The sequence below is a fragment of the Salarias fasciatus genome, chromosome 23 (assembly GCF_902148845.1).
Source record: "Salarias fasciatus chromosome 23, fSalaFa1.1, whole genome shotgun sequence".
NCBI classification, from domain to species: domain Eukaryota; kingdom Metazoa; phylum Chordata; class Actinopteri; order Blenniiformes; family Blenniidae; genus Salarias; species Salarias fasciatus.
Genome location: NC_043766.1, coordinates 35,485,882 through 35,504,482, shown reverse-complemented (window position 1 = coordinate 35,504,482; position 18,601 = coordinate 35,485,882). Strand labels below are relative to the sequence as shown.

General features: G+C 42.6%; 1 protein-coding gene and 1 long non-coding RNA gene across 3 annotated transcripts in view; one reads left to right on the top strand and one right to left on the bottom strand.

Moving 5' to 3' along the window:
- The window catches only part of LOC115382236 (stonustoxin subunit alpha-like), an 829,400-nt gene that overhangs the window by 321,586 nt on the left and 489,213 nt on the right, over positions 1 to 18,601 (top strand). The window lies entirely within an intron of this gene.
- Positions 14,067 to 16,783, bottom strand: LOC115382248 (uncharacterized). Its single transcript, XR_003930507.1, has 5 exons — positions 16,597 to 16,783; positions 16,315 to 16,413; positions 15,624 to 15,708; positions 15,317 to 15,409; positions 14,067 to 14,939 (listed from the first exon to the last, which is right to left on the bottom strand). It is a non-coding gene; the product is annotated as an uncharacterized LOC115382248 (long non-coding RNA).

The window sequence follows — 18,601 nt, the reverse complement described above, 5'->3', positions numbered from 1 at the left end:
AACAGACTGACTGGAAAAATGAAGGAACACTGGAGAAGAAAGAGAAGAACTGGGACTTTCAGATGGACTTTGATGATTCTCTGAGTCACAACTTTGTCAAAATACTGTGAGGATTTTTAATTGTGAGAAACACACAAAAGTCAGTCACTGCTTTGGAATGAAATGAGTTCTGGCATCATAGAACCTTCTGAACAAGATCTTAGAAATCAAGAGTTGAACTCAAACTCCTCTCTCAATACTAAATAGATGGTTGGTGCTGTAAAATATCAAAGGTTACTGTTTTTCTGTAAATTTATTTCATCATTTTCACGTCACACTTTTGGGGAATTGTGGTTACATGAAAGAAACTGATTTGTAATTATTTAAAACCTTGAGTGTGTGTGTCTCTGCTGCAAGACACACACACACACAACACGGGGGTCTTCCAACTGAGAACACAGTCCTGGGGCACACCTTTGAAACTGGAGCCAAGTTCCAAAGCCCGCCTCTGAGAGGAGATACTGAACCATGATTAGTCAGGCTTCAGCAACCCTGCCCTTATAACTAGATGGAATTGCATTTTGCTTTAATGTTGAATAGGATTTTTGGAATCATTTGTTTTATTAATGTTTCACAATTACGAAATAAATGCTGACCTCTCCTGTTCAAGAACTCCACAATCCTTCAGGTTTTGCTGCTGAAATTTGGTAATGAATAATGTCATGAATCAAAATTGCTAATTAATAGTTAAATGTAGTTTATGAGACTGATTACAACAAATATCTATCTTTTCCTACTGGTGCTCCCGAGTCTGTCTGATGAAAATCAGTTTTTCGTGGGTTGGGTTGTTCCAGAATGGATGTTATAAAATGTTGGTCTGCTTTGGAGAACTGCAGAACTCACACTGAACTGGCGACAGTGGAGCTGGGAAAGGAGGAAGCCATCGCTGTTGCATTTATTTAATAGAATTTCCACGACTATTACTGATAGCCAAATTTTACTAAACTGAAATCCCCACACACTGTTCTGAAGTCAGAAGCTGTAAACATGACACTTCCACAGACAACTGTACAGGAAACTTTCATCTTAGAATCAAGTTGCACTGCTTAGTGATTTTATATGAAATCATTTGTTGAATGAAAGACAAACTTATTTAAAAAAATTGGAGAAAAGGAAAACACTCAACCAATGTTGAAGACGAATGGAGTGAGAGGGAGACAATAGTGTGTGTCATGTTCAATGAATCATTTAGTAAAGAATGACAAAATACACAACAGCAGATGAAAGGAAACCTACTGAGACTCTGACGAAGGAGATCCTCTGAAAGTAATGTATCTGTCATTGGAACAGTCACTCCCTGTGGCAAGGCTGGGTTCAGGTTCAGGTTCAGGTCCAGGTCCAGGTCCAAGTGCTGCTTCTGGTCCAGGACCAGGTGAGTCGGATGTTTCCTGCTTACTCATCCTACACACACACACACACACGAAAAATGCATTGTATGTGTGTTTTGTACTGACTACAATTGTGTTTGAACTTCCCTGTTTTCTTTGTTCAGGGAAGCGAAGGCACCCTTTCACTTCAGGTTTACCCCAGGGCTCCATCCTGGTGCTTCCCCTCTTCATCATCTATCTTCTCCCATTTTGTAATATGAAGACACCCAGCTCTACTTTTCCACTCTTTATTTTCTACAATTCTACAATTTAATTTAGCAGACGCTTTTGTCCAAAGCGACGTACAACACAAGCAAGAATATAGACACGAGAAAGAAAGAAACCATTAGTAAATGCTTCAATTGCTTCAAGTGTGATTGGTCGAAGGAGTTGCCATCAAGTTGCAGAAGAGGAGCCACTACTCCCTTTTGTGTGTGTGTGTGTGTGTGTGTGTGTGTCAACTTAGTTAGTGGTACATAAGTGCTGGGTTTTAGAACACCTGACCTATTCTTCCCCGAACATGGGGTCGGATCAAGACCCTAGGTGTTCTCTGAACAATTGAGTCTTCAATTGTCTCTTGAAAGTAGAAAGAGACTCGGCGGAACGCACAGAGTTAGGTAGTTCGTTCCACCATTTGGGAACAAATGGTTCATTTCAAATCAAGCCAAATTTTATTTATAGAACCCTTTGCTGAAACTAAAAGATAACCAATGAAGCCATAAAACAGAACAGAAAAACTTTTTTTTTTACTCTGTAAAATGTCCTTGAGTGTTGTGAAAGGCAATGCTCTCATGGATTTTATTATCAATTTTATTAGTATTTGAATGGCTGTCAGTTTGTGACCCGACACTCATCCTGCAAAACAAAGAAGTACACATGTGTCCTGTAGCTATTTCACTACCTCTGACACACACACACACACACACACACACACACACACACACACACACTTGAAGGCTGTTCCTGATGTGTGTCTCCACTAGAACAACAGGTGTCCATAATGTAGGCTGGACAGACACACAGACACACAGCCAGCAGCCACACAGTCAGATCCAGTCCAACACAGCGTTGTGAAAGCTTTGTTGTAGCTGACAGAGATTCTCACCTGATCAACTCTCTTCACATCTTCTTCAGACACTTTTGGAGAGAAGAAGCTGCTCTCCGTCCCTCCTCAGTCCTTCTGTCTGTCTCTGCTTGATGTGAGGACGCCGTCTCACCCGGATAGCCTGAGTGGAAAAATACCCGCCCTCAGAAGGTCACAGTCTGTTTGAGCCAAACCGGTTGAACCTGATTTTCACAGAACATGATATAGTGCAGCTGTGGTACCACTAGAAATTTATTTTTACGATATTATCACAAGAATGGCGCATTGCTTTTAATGCTATTTAAAATGCCCCAAAACACTGTGAAATCTATCAACAGAACTGTGAAGTTTTAACATGCCAGAGCAAATTTTTATAGAGGAAAAAATTAAACTTTTACCCTTGCCAAACTTTTTTTTCTGATTACACATTGAAAAACACCATGATAGCAATGACGCAGCCACAATGATGCCTCTACCTGCATTCAGCATCTCCTTGACTACAACTGTGCCAAGTTTCATGAGAATAACACAAAGTGTAGGGATTTTATATAGTGTTCAGTTTGGATAGTGCCTAGTGAACCCTCCATTTGGCCACTTGGAGACCAACCGGTGCCAAACTACACTAAATGTTTTTTTTTTACTTCTTTGAAAGGAATCTGACTTTAAAATACTTTTAATTTCCACTACAGGAGTCTGTATATATGCAGTACACCCTATGGTTCTGACATTTAGCCACTATATTAATTCTGCATAGTTTTTGTGCAAAAACTTATAATTGTGCACAGTATAGAACACTATTTGATAAATGACTGAGCCATAACATTTAGTTTCCAATTGAAATATATTCATAATAAGATAATCATTACAAAAGTAACCGATTATGTCACAGGGAAAACAAAAAAATCCCCTTGGCAATATGTGAACCATAATAATTGCAAAACGCACATCAAGAAATAAACAAAAACAACGTGAAATGTGCCGTAGAAAAGCACAATGAAGATAACTGTGCATGTTTCAGAATTAAAAAAATGCCAAATATATCAGAAACAATCACTAATTGCCAGTCGCGTGCATCTCGCTCTGCAAAACACAACTGTTGCCGTAGCTGATCGAGAGCGGCATTATTCTGTCACAATAATTAATTAAAGCATATCCAAAAATTAGGAAAGGTGAGTCTATTTCTTTCTCTTTTGGGTTGAGTTGGGCTCCCCGAGCAGCGAGGTCATCAGCAACGGTACAGCTACGGTCAGCCAGTGGTGCAGTATGGTGACACTTCAGATCAGAGCCTTTCTCAAATTGATTCGTGCATCCAACTGCCATCTAATGTCCACATCTTGAAACAGCTTTATTTAGGGCCTGGAAAGCACACACCTGTGTTTTGACTGTTGACTTGATGTTTCTTAAGCTAGGTTTACACTTGCACGACTTTTGTGTCGATATGGAGTCACGAACTGGCAGGCTCCCGCTCTGTTCACCACTAGTTCACGCATAGTTCACGACTAGTTCACGAACAGTTCACGAATGCGCACGAATGCACGCCCGTCAGTGTCACAAACTGGCACGACGCATTCAGGCATAGTTTGTGCATAGTTTATGTGCTTCCCGCATTGGAATGACGTGGTTGCGCAATTCGGCACGCCATATAAAAAGGGGGCTTCCCCAACCCCGGGTCATTTTTGGATTTGCTGTGGAACAGACAACATGATTTATGTACAATATTATAATGGCTCTTGAGTCAACATTAGTCAGCTAAATGTGCTGTTGCACCATTGTTCCTGAGGGTGGCAGTGTAAGATTAGGTAGGTGGCTGAAGCCAGCCTGTTTTTGTTAAGTTCACGGACTGTTGGAGAGTTGAGAGTTTTGGCGTGGGTTCCGGCCGCAACAGTAGCCCTGTGTTGATTGATTGTCTGCTTGGCTTAAGTGCATTAAAAAAAGCCATTTGGAACGACCTGGGGACGTCTGGTGCTTCGTGGATTGCAGAACGCAATATGTACTCAAGCACCGTGCGGTAGTGTACTGCTCATGATGTGCGTAAAGTTGCCGTAAACTGCTCGTGAAGAACGTAAACGAGCCGTGAACTGCTCGTGCCATGGGAAGGCACGGCCTGGTGCGGTGCGCACCAATTCGCAAACATGTCGTGAACTACTCGTGAACTCGACACGGGCTGTTCGTGAACTATTCGTTGCAGTGCGTGCCATGCCACGACTGGCACGCATCCTCCCGCATTGTCCCGACGCGTTCACGAACAGTTGCCGCATAGTTCACGGCCCGGTCACGACATTTTGCCGTGCCCAAAATTTCGAACGTTTCAAAATTCTCGTCCCGGCATGGCACGCAGTCATGACGGGTTTACGCGCGCTTCACGCCACTTTACGAGTAGTTTGCGACTCGATTCGTGCCAATGCGTGCCACAGAATCGTGCAAGTGTAAAGCTAGGTTTACTGTTCATGACTCTGCTGAGCAGAATTTCAGCTCAGTAGTTTGAGAAAAGGATTTGTTCCAACAAGATGAAGCATGTGGGCAAAGTGATACTTGTCTGTTGTTCACCAAGTGAACATGAGCACAACACAGACTCTTTCAGTTCATTCCACCTTCAGCTGTTGAATCCTCAGTAAACTCTGCAACATGAGCAGGTCAGAAGACAATACTGAATCCTTTAAACGAACGACCACCAGATCTCTGCTTTCTGACTCAGAAAAACAGGTTCTACTGTTATTTAAGGTCAATGCCAAGCTGCACACACATCGTTTTCAGTTGAAGCATGTTGTGCCATCCTTGTTTGCAGAGGCAGCGGTGCATGTGAGATGGGGGAGGGAATGCACCTACCATGTAGGAATGTCAAGGTTTGTGTTTGTTGTTGCAACAGTAAGTGTTATGGGAGGTTAATTAAGGACAACAGGCAAGGGACAGATTCAAAAGCCCCAGAACCAAACTCAGGAGGGATGGAGACCACTTGGGAGCATGAGAGATGAACAGGAGGTAATCTGATTGCTTTTTCCAGATTTACAACACCGTTACCGTCACTGACAATAAAAATGCAAGACAGGGCTGTTACTTTAAAGGGCCTGTATCATGCTTTTTTAGCTAGTCCAAACCCTATCATTGGCATTAACATGGTAATTGTTTATTTTTGGCACTAAGGAAAAGTCATTTTGTGTGAAATAAAAGATTTTCTGGGGCTAATTCTGAAACCTGGAAGAGAAAACGCTCTGTTTCACTGAAAACCCCGCCTGTGGACTTTGACTGACAGCGAACTTCAACCAATCGGAGCTTCAAAAACAGATACCTCATGCGTTAGCGTCTCTAAGGGTTAGCTTTAGCTCTTTAGCTCTAGCTTCTCTACACGCAAAGACGAAAACGTCTTTTCCTGTCAGAAACTCACCAAACTCAGACTCTTCAGACTCTTGGCTCTTGCTTGATTGTTGCTTTCAGACAATGGTTAAAGTTTATCTCCGTAATCGGCGTTCAGCCTCCTTTCCCCTCCTTTCTTTCTTTTTCTCCTCCTCCTGATTTCTCCTCCCTCCATCCTCCTCCTCCTCCTCCCTCCTCCTTCTTGTCCTTATCTAATATCCACCTCATATCTTCTTAATGGTTCGTGGGTGGGTTTGGAGAGAGAGAGGCAGAGGGAGAGAGAGAGAGGGAGAACAAGTGTGTGTGTCTATTTCTGCCACGCAGGTTCTTTTTCTTTCTGTGTGTAAACTTGTCTAAACACATTGTGACTCTCTCTGCATATTCAGGTGATCTTATCTCTGAACCAGACAAAAAATACACTCAGCCAAACAAAGTCTCTTTTCTGTATTGTGACAGCCTTTAAATCAAAATGCTGACATCAGAAAAGCTTTGAGACAAAGCAGAAGAGTCAGTCAGACAGATCTCCATGTTCCTCACCTCAGATCAGCTTCATGTTGCCGCTGGTCTCCGCTCAGTCCTGCTGTCTGTCTGTCTGTGTCTGATGTGAGGACGCTGTTTAAATCCACCTTCAGAGTGACGTCAGGAACCAGTCCAACCAGCCACACAGCAACACACACACACGTGGAGACATGAAGAAGGCACGGCTCAATAACATCCAATCCCATCCCAACACTGAGCTCAGAAAAAGAGGGAGATTTTCTCGGGCAGCAGTTCCACTCACAGCATCCCACTCTGATGGAAAAAGCCTTCGATTCACAGTGACGATGAAATGTGCTAAAATCCACCTTTTGAGATGAATCTACGGTCTTCTTGAAGCCAAATAGAGTTAGAGTGTGTGTGTGTGTGTGTGTGTGTGTGTGTGTGTGTGTGTGTGTGTGTGTGTGTGTGCTGTCAGGTTACATTCCAGAACTGATGCCAATCAGGCTTCTTCCATGGGACGTTTCATTTGAACAATAGTTTGTTCTGAGGAAGAAGGACGCGGTTCAATAACAAGAAGGCCTCAAAGTTGAAGCGTCAGTGTGTTTTTTTAACAAGCACATTAGGTTAGTTAAAGGGCAACTCCGGTTTTTTGACACCTGGACCTTATTTGTAGGTGTGTGCATGCTCATATACTCACTCAGACAAACATCGTGCAGCTCGGAGTCCTTCAGAAGTTATTTAGATCCAAACGATGTAGCCGCACTAGCGGGGGCCACAGCAATGGAGCGTTAGCACGGGACATAATCTCTGCACAGTCGCTCATTTCGGCTGTATTTTTCCTCCATCGGCGCTGGGTTGCCTTTCGGTCGGAAGGGGGGCCTCCGGTGGTGTCCCGCGGCCTGGCTCGGAGCGCGCATCCACCGGGGAGCAGAGATACGCTTCCTCCCGGCGAGGAGAGAGCACCGGCCTCAGCGCGGCGGGCCGTCGCGCGTCCCGCGGCCGGCCCGGAGCGCGCATCTGCCGGGGAGCGGAGATACGCTTCCTCCCGGCGAGGAGAGACATCCAGCGGCCGCGTGTGAGCCGTGCGTCTTCGCGGGTGTCCGGAGCCTCCGTGGAGCAGCTGAGGGCCGTTTTCCAACTCGGCCCCTGGAAGTCAGACGCCGGGGCACCGTGACAGCCGAGGCCAACTCAAAGTGCCTCTCTGCTGGGGAGAGGAGCGCTGCAACGTTCCCATCCGAGCTAATTGTGGCTAAGTTAGCGAAAACTGTCAGCTCTTCAGATGACCCACCTGAAGACGGTAGACGAGCTGACTTTATGATAACACTGGCGATGGAAGAAGAAATACAGCTGAAATGAGCGACTTTGCAGAGATTATGTCCCGCGCTGAAGCTCCATTGCTGTGGCCCCCGCTAGTGCGGCTACATCGTTTGGATCTAAATAACTTCTGAAGGACTCCGAGCTGCACGATGTTTGTCTGAGTGAGTATATGAGCATGCACACACCTAGAAATAAGGTTCAGGTGTCAAAAAACCGGAGTTGCCCTTTAAGTCCACAATAACAACTCCATATACAGACAAATCCTTCACGAACACTGATTCCATCAAGCTGGTTATCTGACACATGAAATGATGTGTTGTGAAAAAGTTTCTCTCTGGTCTCCAGCTCTAAACCAATCAGCTTTCCAGCTTCAACAGTATGATCCTTAAAGGTATAGTGGATGATGTTCTGACCCCCTGATCCCACAGCACGCGTCGACCCGCGGTGCGCCGCTGCGCGTTCACGTCCGTCTGTGTGTGCGCTTGTCAACGCCTACTGCACGCGTTCTCCTGTGCTCTGCTCCGTCACAGAGCTCCAAAACCATTGTGAAGCGCATGCGCGAGATGTTCAACATCCCGCTGTGAGTACTAAAAGCCGGAACAACAACAACTCATTCATTCGTCGTTTCTTTGCCAAATAGTTTCTCAACTTTCACGATGAGTCTCTCTTCATCCATGGCGATAGTTTAGCTGCGCATCTGGAAGTGGACACGGACCCGACCCACTCCGTCTGTGCTGCGCGTTTAACTCCATTACCCTTTCACAATAAAATAAGCACACGAACGAACTGTATTAAGGGGACAAACATTACCACTACATGGAAAACAAACCATATGCTCTTTTGTTGACTCCACAAATGTATTCAAATATCGAAATATGCACATTTATAGTTTTTTGGATATTTATAATGAGCTTTATTTATGACAAAATGCATATATAAAACAATGTTACAAATAGATGTATAACTATATGACTAACCATATATTGTAAGCTGGCACAATATAAGTACTAAAGATTATACAAAGATACTTCAGTGAACATCTCTGACAATGACCAAAAATGTAAACGTTTCAAATTATTCAATTTTGAAAACACGGAGGTTGTTTCAGTTCTCTTTCCTGTTTGGAGCTATCCGAGCAGCGGGGCTTGGCGCGCTTGCGTGCGACCGCGGCCAAAAATAGGTGGGACGCGTATTTTTATCCCGGCGTCAGTGACTCACGTGAGCGAACGCTGGATGTGGAACTGCTCCCGACCAATACAATGGCAACCTATTTGCTGCATCCAGCACGCCGCAGCGCAACGCAGTCGAACGCTCCAACGTGCTGTGGGAACAGGGGGTTAGCCTATGAATTCCGGGATTCAACTATTGGTCCTCCAACATGTCAATCACGCTGGAGAAATGCTTGCGAAATGCCGTCAAGCGCGCTGGTTCCCGTTGTCTGCGCATGCGCATTCAGAGTGTTTATGTAGCCAGTGAGCTTCGGTTTGAGCTCGTACTTACCGATGGCGAGTCTGACATACTGAAACTGTAACTGGTTCGGAAAATAAGCTTTATGAGCGAGGCCAATTGCAGAAACTTAGCTTCTCATGAGTTCACGGGAAACTTAAGGGAAAGTTCATTTTAATCTAAACAGAAGGAAGGACACTGAGGAATATATTAATCAATTTATAATACGAGAGAATCTCAGCAAGTTACACTTTAACATAACATCGCGGATAGTAGAGAAATCATCCATTTGATGATGCAAGCACTAAAAATGGCATGATGACTTCTTAAGGTCCACTCAACAGATCTGTCCGACCAGCCACCTGAAAGTCCAAGATGGCGGCCATTTTTCAAGATGGCCACCACATGGCGCTTGCAATAACAATAGATAGATAGATAGATAGATAGATAGATAGATAGATAGATAGATAGATAGATAGATAGATAGATAGATAGATACTTTAATAATCCCCCGTAGGAGAAATTCAGGTGTCTGAGTAGTCACACATTTATACACATAAAAGACTCATACAGACAAACATATAAAAGGGACAGATTAAAAGTTACCAGCAATGGTAGTGAAATGCACATGTTCAAACAGAGTTGTTATGCAGTCTTATTGCAGAGGGAAGAAATGATTTTCTAAAATGCTCCGTCCTGCTGCTCATACAAAGGAACCTTTGACTGCACTGACTTTCTTGAGCAGATAGTGTCGCATGCAGTGGATGTTTTGTGTTTCCAAGGATGCCCTGCATTACATCCCTCATTCTCCTTTTGAGCATCACTCCCACTGAGTCCACTTTCCTCCCCAACACAGACACAAACCTCTTGATCAGCTTATCGATCCGGTTACTGTCCCTCTGGGTCATATTGCACCCCCAACAAACAACCCCAAAGAACAACGCACCAGCCACCACAGACTGATAAAAGATGTAAAGCATCTCACTGCACAGGTCAAAAGATCTCAGCCTACGCAGGAAGTAAAGTGGAGTCTGTCCTTTCTTGTACACGGCATCTGCCTGTACGGACCAGTCCAGTTTATCATCCAAATGGACTCCCAGGTACCTGTAACTGCGCACCACCTCAATCTCCTCAGCATTAATGATGACAAGTCAATGGGAGGGCTTCCTGCGAAAGTCTTTGATCATCTCCTCGGTCTTGGAGGTGTTGAGGATCAGACCATTGCTCCTGCTCCATTCAGGAGCGAACCGCCAATGCGGAAGTGAACTAACGCTGCCCGCCAGTCACGGTCCAGGCGAACAAAACAAGCCCCCCTCGTCACCGGCCGCCACTGGATGACAGATTTCTCAGAAAGCCTTCCAAGATCATCAAGATGGCGGTGTCCGCAATGAAAGAAGTTCATAAATGTCAGTATTTTGTCAATTCATAAAGTTTTAAAATGTAAGAAAAACATTTTTCTTCAGGAAACAATTGTCGCATCTGCCTACGTCATCAGCACCGGCAACTACTGATGACGTACGCGATTGTCGGAGGGGTGTCCCAATTCAGAGGGGTTTACTTTCTGTCCTACCCCTTAGCACTCCGTTTCATAGGGGTAGGGCCAAGGGGGAGGGCTAGAAAGAGAAACGGGATTGGGCCTAAGTCACTCTGGAGTTTATGTAAATCTACGGACCAGGATCAGTACCTGGACCTGGAACAGTGATTCTACCATTGAGACAAGCCTGTGTGTTTCCAGAAAGTTCCATTTTCAGTCATTTTCGAAAGGTTGTGTTTTCAGTGGCTTCGAGAACTGCTGTTGTGGAAATTAACCCCCAAAATCATTACTGTGGAAAAAGACACTGAGTGTGCTGGAAGAGATGAGAAGCTTCATGTAGGGTGGGGGTCAAAGGTCATCGTGTTTGTCCTGCACCTGTGTGTGTGTGTGTGCGTGCAGTGCTTGCTGTCAGGCTTCATTCCAGAAGTGATGCCAATCAGCCTCTTCCATCACGCAGGGTGTTTGATTAGACAGATAGCTGTCTTGTGATGCACACAGCTGAACAACCCAGTCAGTAACCACAGCTGGGGCTCCTCACCGGGCCTTTACCTTTCGTCTGGACAGGCCAGGGCGAGAAAAGTAAAATTAGTCAAAATCTGACTTACTGAAAAAAATAATATATGCATTGCTTTATTGGGAAGGGGAGTGGCCAGATGATTCCCACTGAAATGTATTTGTTTAAAACGTCATTTGAGACACACACACACAAAAGCGTGAAACGTGTGCACAACGTGTTGCTGGAAATGACACAACAGATTAATTTACGGGACTCACATCACAAATTTTTGTGAGGCTAGTTTAAATAAAGAGTTTCTACATTTTTAATTTTATCAGGGATATTTCATGGAAAAATGCTTTCTTCTGAAAGCCACTTTAGATCTGAATCAGGAAGTCCACTGTGTTCAATAAAACCTAATATGGCAGAAATCTGTTCAGAGTGGAAACTCTGCCTCCATCTCCTCCATCTCCTCTGCCAGCATTTAACTCATATATTTACTCATTTATCAGAAAGATTTAGCTGCTTTTTACAGTCAAGTAAAGGAGCAAGCAAAGTCCTTCATATCTGCATTCATGTGCAAAACAATTCACCATCCTGTAACGGTTATAGGTTCTAATTTTCTGAGAAATATTTGAAAAAATAAATCGTTTAAATTAGTGGAGAGAACAGAATGAGATCAAAAAATGTGAAAGACAAGATGACAAACAAAGTTTTGGTTCAGGGTTACACTTCACACAATCAGCAAAGCTGTGGCTGGTCTTGTTTTCTTCCATCCACACAATAAAAGCTCTTCTCTGTGGCTTTCAAGTTGAAATGCAGTTTCTTTTTAAACTTCTTTACAAATGCACTGTTTCTTTACAAATGACTGTTTTGTTCATTTAAATGTATTTTTTCCTCTTTTCAGCTTTTATGCATGCTAAAATGATTTTTTTAAGAAATAAAGGAGTGAATAAATAAAATTATTCTTAATACATTGAAATATTGAAGCCCTCTGAGGCAACTGTTGTTGTGATACTGGGCTATACAAAAATAAATTGATTGATTGATTGATTGAAATATAAGGGCAGGAAAGCAGCTGGTAAATGATGCTGAGCAGAAACAGAAGCAGGAGGATCTGGATCCTGAACCTGGATCCAGCCAGGAGAACTGGTCCTCTGACACCAGCTCTGGGAACTATGGGGGACGAGTTTCTTTAGATCAGTCCAGCAACACAAACAGATATGAGGGTGAACAGGTGAAAGGCTGAACTGTCTGACATTCATCACATGTGGTTAGAATTTCAAAGTAAAGTGGAGGTTTAGTCTGAAACTAGAGTTTCCTCCACCCGCAGGTCAACTGGTGCAGAAAGAGACTGAAAGTAGAACCAAGAGACAAAGTTCCTGCAGGACTGTTTCATTATTGTTCCATTAGTGTCCACAGAGTGGAGAACATCTGTACTTTCATTTGAAAATGTGGAGAATCATTCAGATTGTGATGTGTGTTAAAGGGTGGAAGGGATCAGGAGGAAGCAGCTAGAGGAACTCAGAGCTATATTGTTCAGGCCAAATGTTGGGACTTATTTGTCCATGCTATTTTATTCATGTTCATGTCCATGTTATTTGTTCATGCATCCAGCCTTGAGGTGCAGGTCTAAATATATACAACACTTTGACACACACACACACACGCGAGAAGACACTCAAAAGTACATTTACACCTGTAAACACATGAAACATGGTGCTGCCCAAGGTGCTGAATTGAGATCTGAATTCAGATACTGCATAGTTTTTGTACCTTTTTCCACCCAAAAATAGAAACATGAACAAATATACACACAAACACAAACACAGAAACATAAACACACAGACTTACACACACATAAAGACACTAAAACTTACATTTATACATGTAAACACAGGAAACATGGTGCTGTCCAAGGTGCTAAATTAAAAATCCGAATACGATACTCAATACTTATTGTGCTTTTGCTGTATACACACACACACAAGCACACACACACACACACACACACACACACACACACACACACACACACACACGTATAAAGACACTCACACACACACATATATGAAGACACTCAAAAGTACATTTACACCCAGAAACACATGAAACATGGTGCTGTCCAAGGTGCTGAATTAAGATCTGAATGCAGATACAAGATACTTTTTGTGCATTTAGCTCAAAATCATTTTTTGCTGTCACTTATAATAGAGTCGAACGGGGGAAAATCTCATACTTTTCCCAAACTGAGGCCTGTCACAACTAAAACTCTGACTTCGCTATAAAACCCTCATAGCCTAAAAGATAACTCTGTTCCCTATCAAAACTGCTATGGTGCACAAGACAGAGACTCACACACAGAAAACAAGTGGACAGGGAAGTGAGTTTTGAAAGTTTGCCCAAAATTAATGAATCAGGGACCAGTTGTTTCCCAAACAGATACCGTTTTTTTTTTTTTTTTTTCTGCCCTCGCCCACTCTAGCTGCAGGTCCCCGGCATAACCATATTTGGGCGTAGAGTGCAATCATTCAGCTGAGAGCAGCAGTCAACCAAACACTGACAGTCATTTCTTTCATTCAGTGACTTTTAAAATCTTTGAAATCCAATTTTACCAGTCAGTAATTCATGTCATTGGAAATAAAAGGCAAAAAAAGAAAACTACAAATTATAAAGTCATTGCCCACAAAGAAAAATTCTGGTAAAAACCTCAAATTGATATTTCAGTGGTAGCTAGAATAGGGGAGAGCTGCACTGTAAACCCGGATAAGTTGAGTTTACTTAAAAAATTTTAGGAAACTGGTTGCCCTAAAAAAATTAAGTAATGTTCGATGAAAACTTAAGTGGATTTAACTTAAAAAAAATAGTGGACAGCACTGTTATTTGAGTTCAATAAACTTGATACCAAGTTTGTTGAACTTAAAATCATTAGTAATATTAATTGCTTTGCCTGTTTATTCCACTGTTAATTTAAGGTTAGGTGCACTAACCTCCAAGTTGATTAAACTTAAAATCATTAGTAATATCAATTGCTTTACATGTTTATTCCACTTATAATTTTAAGCTGAATACAGTAACCTCCAAGTTGAATAACCTTAAAAAAATCATGTGCCCAATCACGCCATTACAAATAAAATCTGTTTAATAATAATAAATTATACCGATTAAACTAAGACAATAAAAAGCAAAACCACAGAATACGTTCTTGTCAACATGTTTAATTAAACATCTGTCACGTTATAAACTGGTTTGCAATCAAAAAATCAAATACTGCTTTTCTCATGATGACAATAATAATCTTCAAAGTCAATGACAATGCTGTTAAACTCAGGTAACAATAGGAATTGAACAAGAGCTGTACTAATAATATGAATCACATCAATCAGCATGAAAGCAAATAGCAAAATCAGTGGTTATGCATAAAAAACTTGCATATTAAACAGTGCCTACAGTAATTGTATTTTTAAAGAGCAACATTACAAATAACCAAGCACTCAAATCCAGAACAGTGGAAAAGTATTCAGACCCCTGTTTTAAACACAGTTAATTCTTCAAAGATTGAATTTTGGGTGTCAGCTCACCTGTGCCCAGGTTTAGCATGACCTGCTGAATGAAGAGGAGGGTGTTTTTCAAGCACTTGGGGTAATCCAAGTGCAATGCATAAATCCGTCCCAAAAGGACACAGAAAGCCTGTGGCAGGTTGGCCAGCTCCTCCATCGCCACAAGTCCTTCCAAGATGACGCTCACTCTGGATGGGTTGAGTTGAGGCTGCTCGTCAATGCAGAGGATTCCCACTGGAGTTTCACTGTCCTTGTCAGTTGCAGCCTAACAGAAAAAGAAACAGACAAAGAGAGGACATTGTAATGTCAATAATGCGGATTAACCACAGAAATTAGGAAAGGACAACAACAATTTTACATCACCATAATTTGATCTGTGCAATACAAGAGTCGTTTGAAAACGTCTACTGAAATGGTTTTGTAGCTAATCAGAGATGGAGAGCTTTTTCCTCATCTCACATTAGCTGATGCCAATTTCACAGAAATAAAGACAAAAGGTGAAAGTTCAAACTTTTGCACATTGTTAGTTTGTTTGGAATTTAGAGTAGGTAGCAGTAATTTCATTTGTTGTAGTAAATTCATATCAGATGGTCGAGTTGTAAATCAATGATGCAGATATTCAAAACAAATTCAGTTACTCACCGAACAGGTTTTGAAGAACGCAGATGGGTCATACCCCAAGATGACTGGCAGTCCCCGAAGACAAAGACACCTGATGTCTGTGGGCTCACTGGTCTGGAAGGTAGTGGACATAACTAAGTACACTCACACTGTATATGATTAACGAAATACCAGAAAATCAACAATTACTTTATTACAAACTTCCTGGACAGAGAGGAGTGGATAGGAGGACAGAAAAGAAGAGATAAAAAATAAGAAAAATGTGAAAAACATAAAAAGTTCGAGAAATGAAGTAGTGAAAAGTAATGACATGTAAAGACAAGCCTACCCTTGTCTGACGTAAAAGGTCAGTTAGAAGCTGCCCACTGAAGCCGCTCTTCTTCCTGAAGAGGTCCATCAAGTTTGGTGAGAAGCTCAAAGGAAAAAGAAAAAAACAAGACTAATGTTATTTTGTGAAAGTAAAGAGGGTCATATGCACACTGCAGTATCACAGCCTGGTCACATGAATACAGTTAACATTTGACATGTGATGTACCAAGAATTAATGGCAGATAACTTGAGTGAAAACTACACAAGAAATATGCAATAAGTGTAGCAAGAGCAAACATTTCTCATGCTAAGAAACAGGAACTTTCTGTGCAACCTTTTCAGCCAGCCACAACACCAGAGCTTAGGTTTAGAAGAAGATTCAAAATGTGGATTTTGAGCACACGTGCTGAAGTGGGGGAGGTGGGGGGTGGCGGCTCTAACACATGAAAATATCAGTATTAATACTTAAAATGTTGTTTTTGCTACTCAGTTATAAAAGCTGTGTGTCTCAGAGAATAATGACAGTTAAAATGCTTTAAGTTACACTGCCAGCTAAATGTGTCCTAACATTAACTTACCACGTCAGTTTAACTAATGACCACGTCTTTCACCCTCACCGGCCTAACAGTCATTGGAGCTAACGTTAGAGCGAACAGTGACATTAACAGTGACTCAAAAGCCAACAGAGGAAAACGTGGTCGCTCACTCACCAGATTCAGTCGTCCTGTCGGCCTCTTTACTCAGGTGTAGTGCAACAGGCACAAATCCTCTGGCAGGGCGGCAGCGGCGCGAACACGTTCACTGCGTGCCTTTGATGAGAAAATGTTCGTCAGAAAGTTTTACACCGCTAGCCAAATGTGCCAAATGTGTCTTAACATTGCCACGTCAGTTTAGCTGATGAAAACATCTTTTCATTGCTCTAACAGTCTCTGGAGCTCATGCTAACTTTGAATCAAAAGCTACCACAGAAAAAAAAAAAACTGCTAACTCACCAGATTCAGTCGTCCTCTTGCCCTCCTTTTTCGTCTGTTACCCCATTCGCTCAAGTGGTCGGCCACGACAGCCACCAACAACTTGTTTAGTAGTAAAATAAAAGTTTCCAATGCTTACAAATGACTCCTTGTTGTACAAAAAAAAAGCCTGAATAAATAAAATGTCTGTCGGACACAACGGCAGCAGACGGAGACGGAGAAGAGACGTGGCCTATGATGCATTCAAGTGATTTCAGAATAATCGGGAAATGATTTTCCGACTGATAAAGGTCACACACAACACTAAGGCTAAATATCGGCCGTGTACAATAAAATATATTAGTGAGTTATTTATTTGCATAAACTATAAAATGAATGATTCCAAGTCAATATTTTTTGTGATTTTAGGCATTCTAGAGTCTACTAGTACAACACAAGTCTGGGGTAAAATCATTGATATAAAGCTTAAAAAGTGTTTCTGTATATTTTATAACAAAATTAAATATCACCAGAAACGGCTAACCATGTATTTTTTAAATGCGTTCAGTGTTAAAATATATTTAAAAAAAACTTATTTGTAGCATCCACTAAGTTGAAAAAGGACCTTGGGAAAACTGAACCTCCAATGCATCAGCAATGTAAGAGGCGTGGTCATGACCAAAACTTAAACATTCCATCTCATTTAACTTAAAGTTACTCATTCATGACATTACTTTTGAATGTAAGTTTATTCTACTTTGAATTAGTAGACTGCACTTAAATTTAACAAGTTATACAATAAAACTTAATTATCTATGTACGTTGAAACTGATTGTTTGAGTAGACATGAAATCTGGGTTAACAGTGTGGCTGCCCAAGAGCCTCAAACCCATTCAAAATAAATATTTTTTTGTGAAGTGACATTTAAAACAAACAAAAAAAAAGAAAATTAGGGGTTGGTCAGTGTGAATGACAGCGTGCCCTATCATTCCAAAATAAAATCCCCCAAAATCCTTCAAAATAAGTCAATTTTTTGTTAAAAATGACATTCATACATTTTCTACCGCTCATCCGGGACCAGGTCACAGGAGCAGCAGTCTCAGCAGGGATGCCCAGACTTCCTGTCCCCAGACCCCTCCTCCAGCTCTTCCGGGAGGATCCCAAGGCGTTCACAGGCCAGCCGAGAGACATGGTCTCTCCAGCGTGTCCTGGGTCTTTCCCAGGGTCTCCTCCCGGTGGGACATGCCCAAAACACCTCCTCAGGGAGGCGTCCAGGAGGCATCCTAACCAGATGCCCGAGCCACCTCAGCTGGCCCCTCTCGATGTGGAGGTGTAGCGGCTCTGCTCTGAGCTCCTCCCTGGTGACTGAGCTCCTCCCCCTGTCTTTAAGGGAGTCCAGCCACCCTACGGAGGAAGCTCATTTCAGCCGCTTGTATCCGGGATCTTGTCCTTTCGGTCATGACCCAAAGCTCATGACCATAGGTGAGGGTCAATCGAGAGCTTCGCCTTTCGGCTCAGCTCCTTCTTCACCACAACGGACCGATACAACGACCGCATCACTGCAGCCACTGCACCGATCCGCCTGTCAATCTCACTCGCCATCCGTCCCCCACTGTGAACAAGACCCCAAGAGACTTAAACTCCTCCACTTGTTCCAGAGTCTCTCCACCAACCTGGAGAGGGCAGGCCACCTTCTTCTGGTCGAGGACAATGGCCTCGGATTTGGAGGTGCTGGTCCTCATCCCTGTCGCTTCACACTTGGCTGCGAACCGCCCCAGTGCATCTTACCCCCATTCAACAGAAACAACATTCAACAGCCTATCATGGTTAGGCAAAATAGTAAATCAAATAAAATGGTAAAAATTACAGCATGGACTGTTGGCACTGATCCACTCTTGATCTTTAGGTTCTAAGGAAGTCCTGCTTTGTACTGGCCCTCGTTGAGAAAACAATCCACAGTGAAATGGTTAGCGATGTTAACTCAGCACACAGACAACATTTTAGGAGTTGTTTTGAGTACATTTCAGACTGCTGTCACACCTGTGAA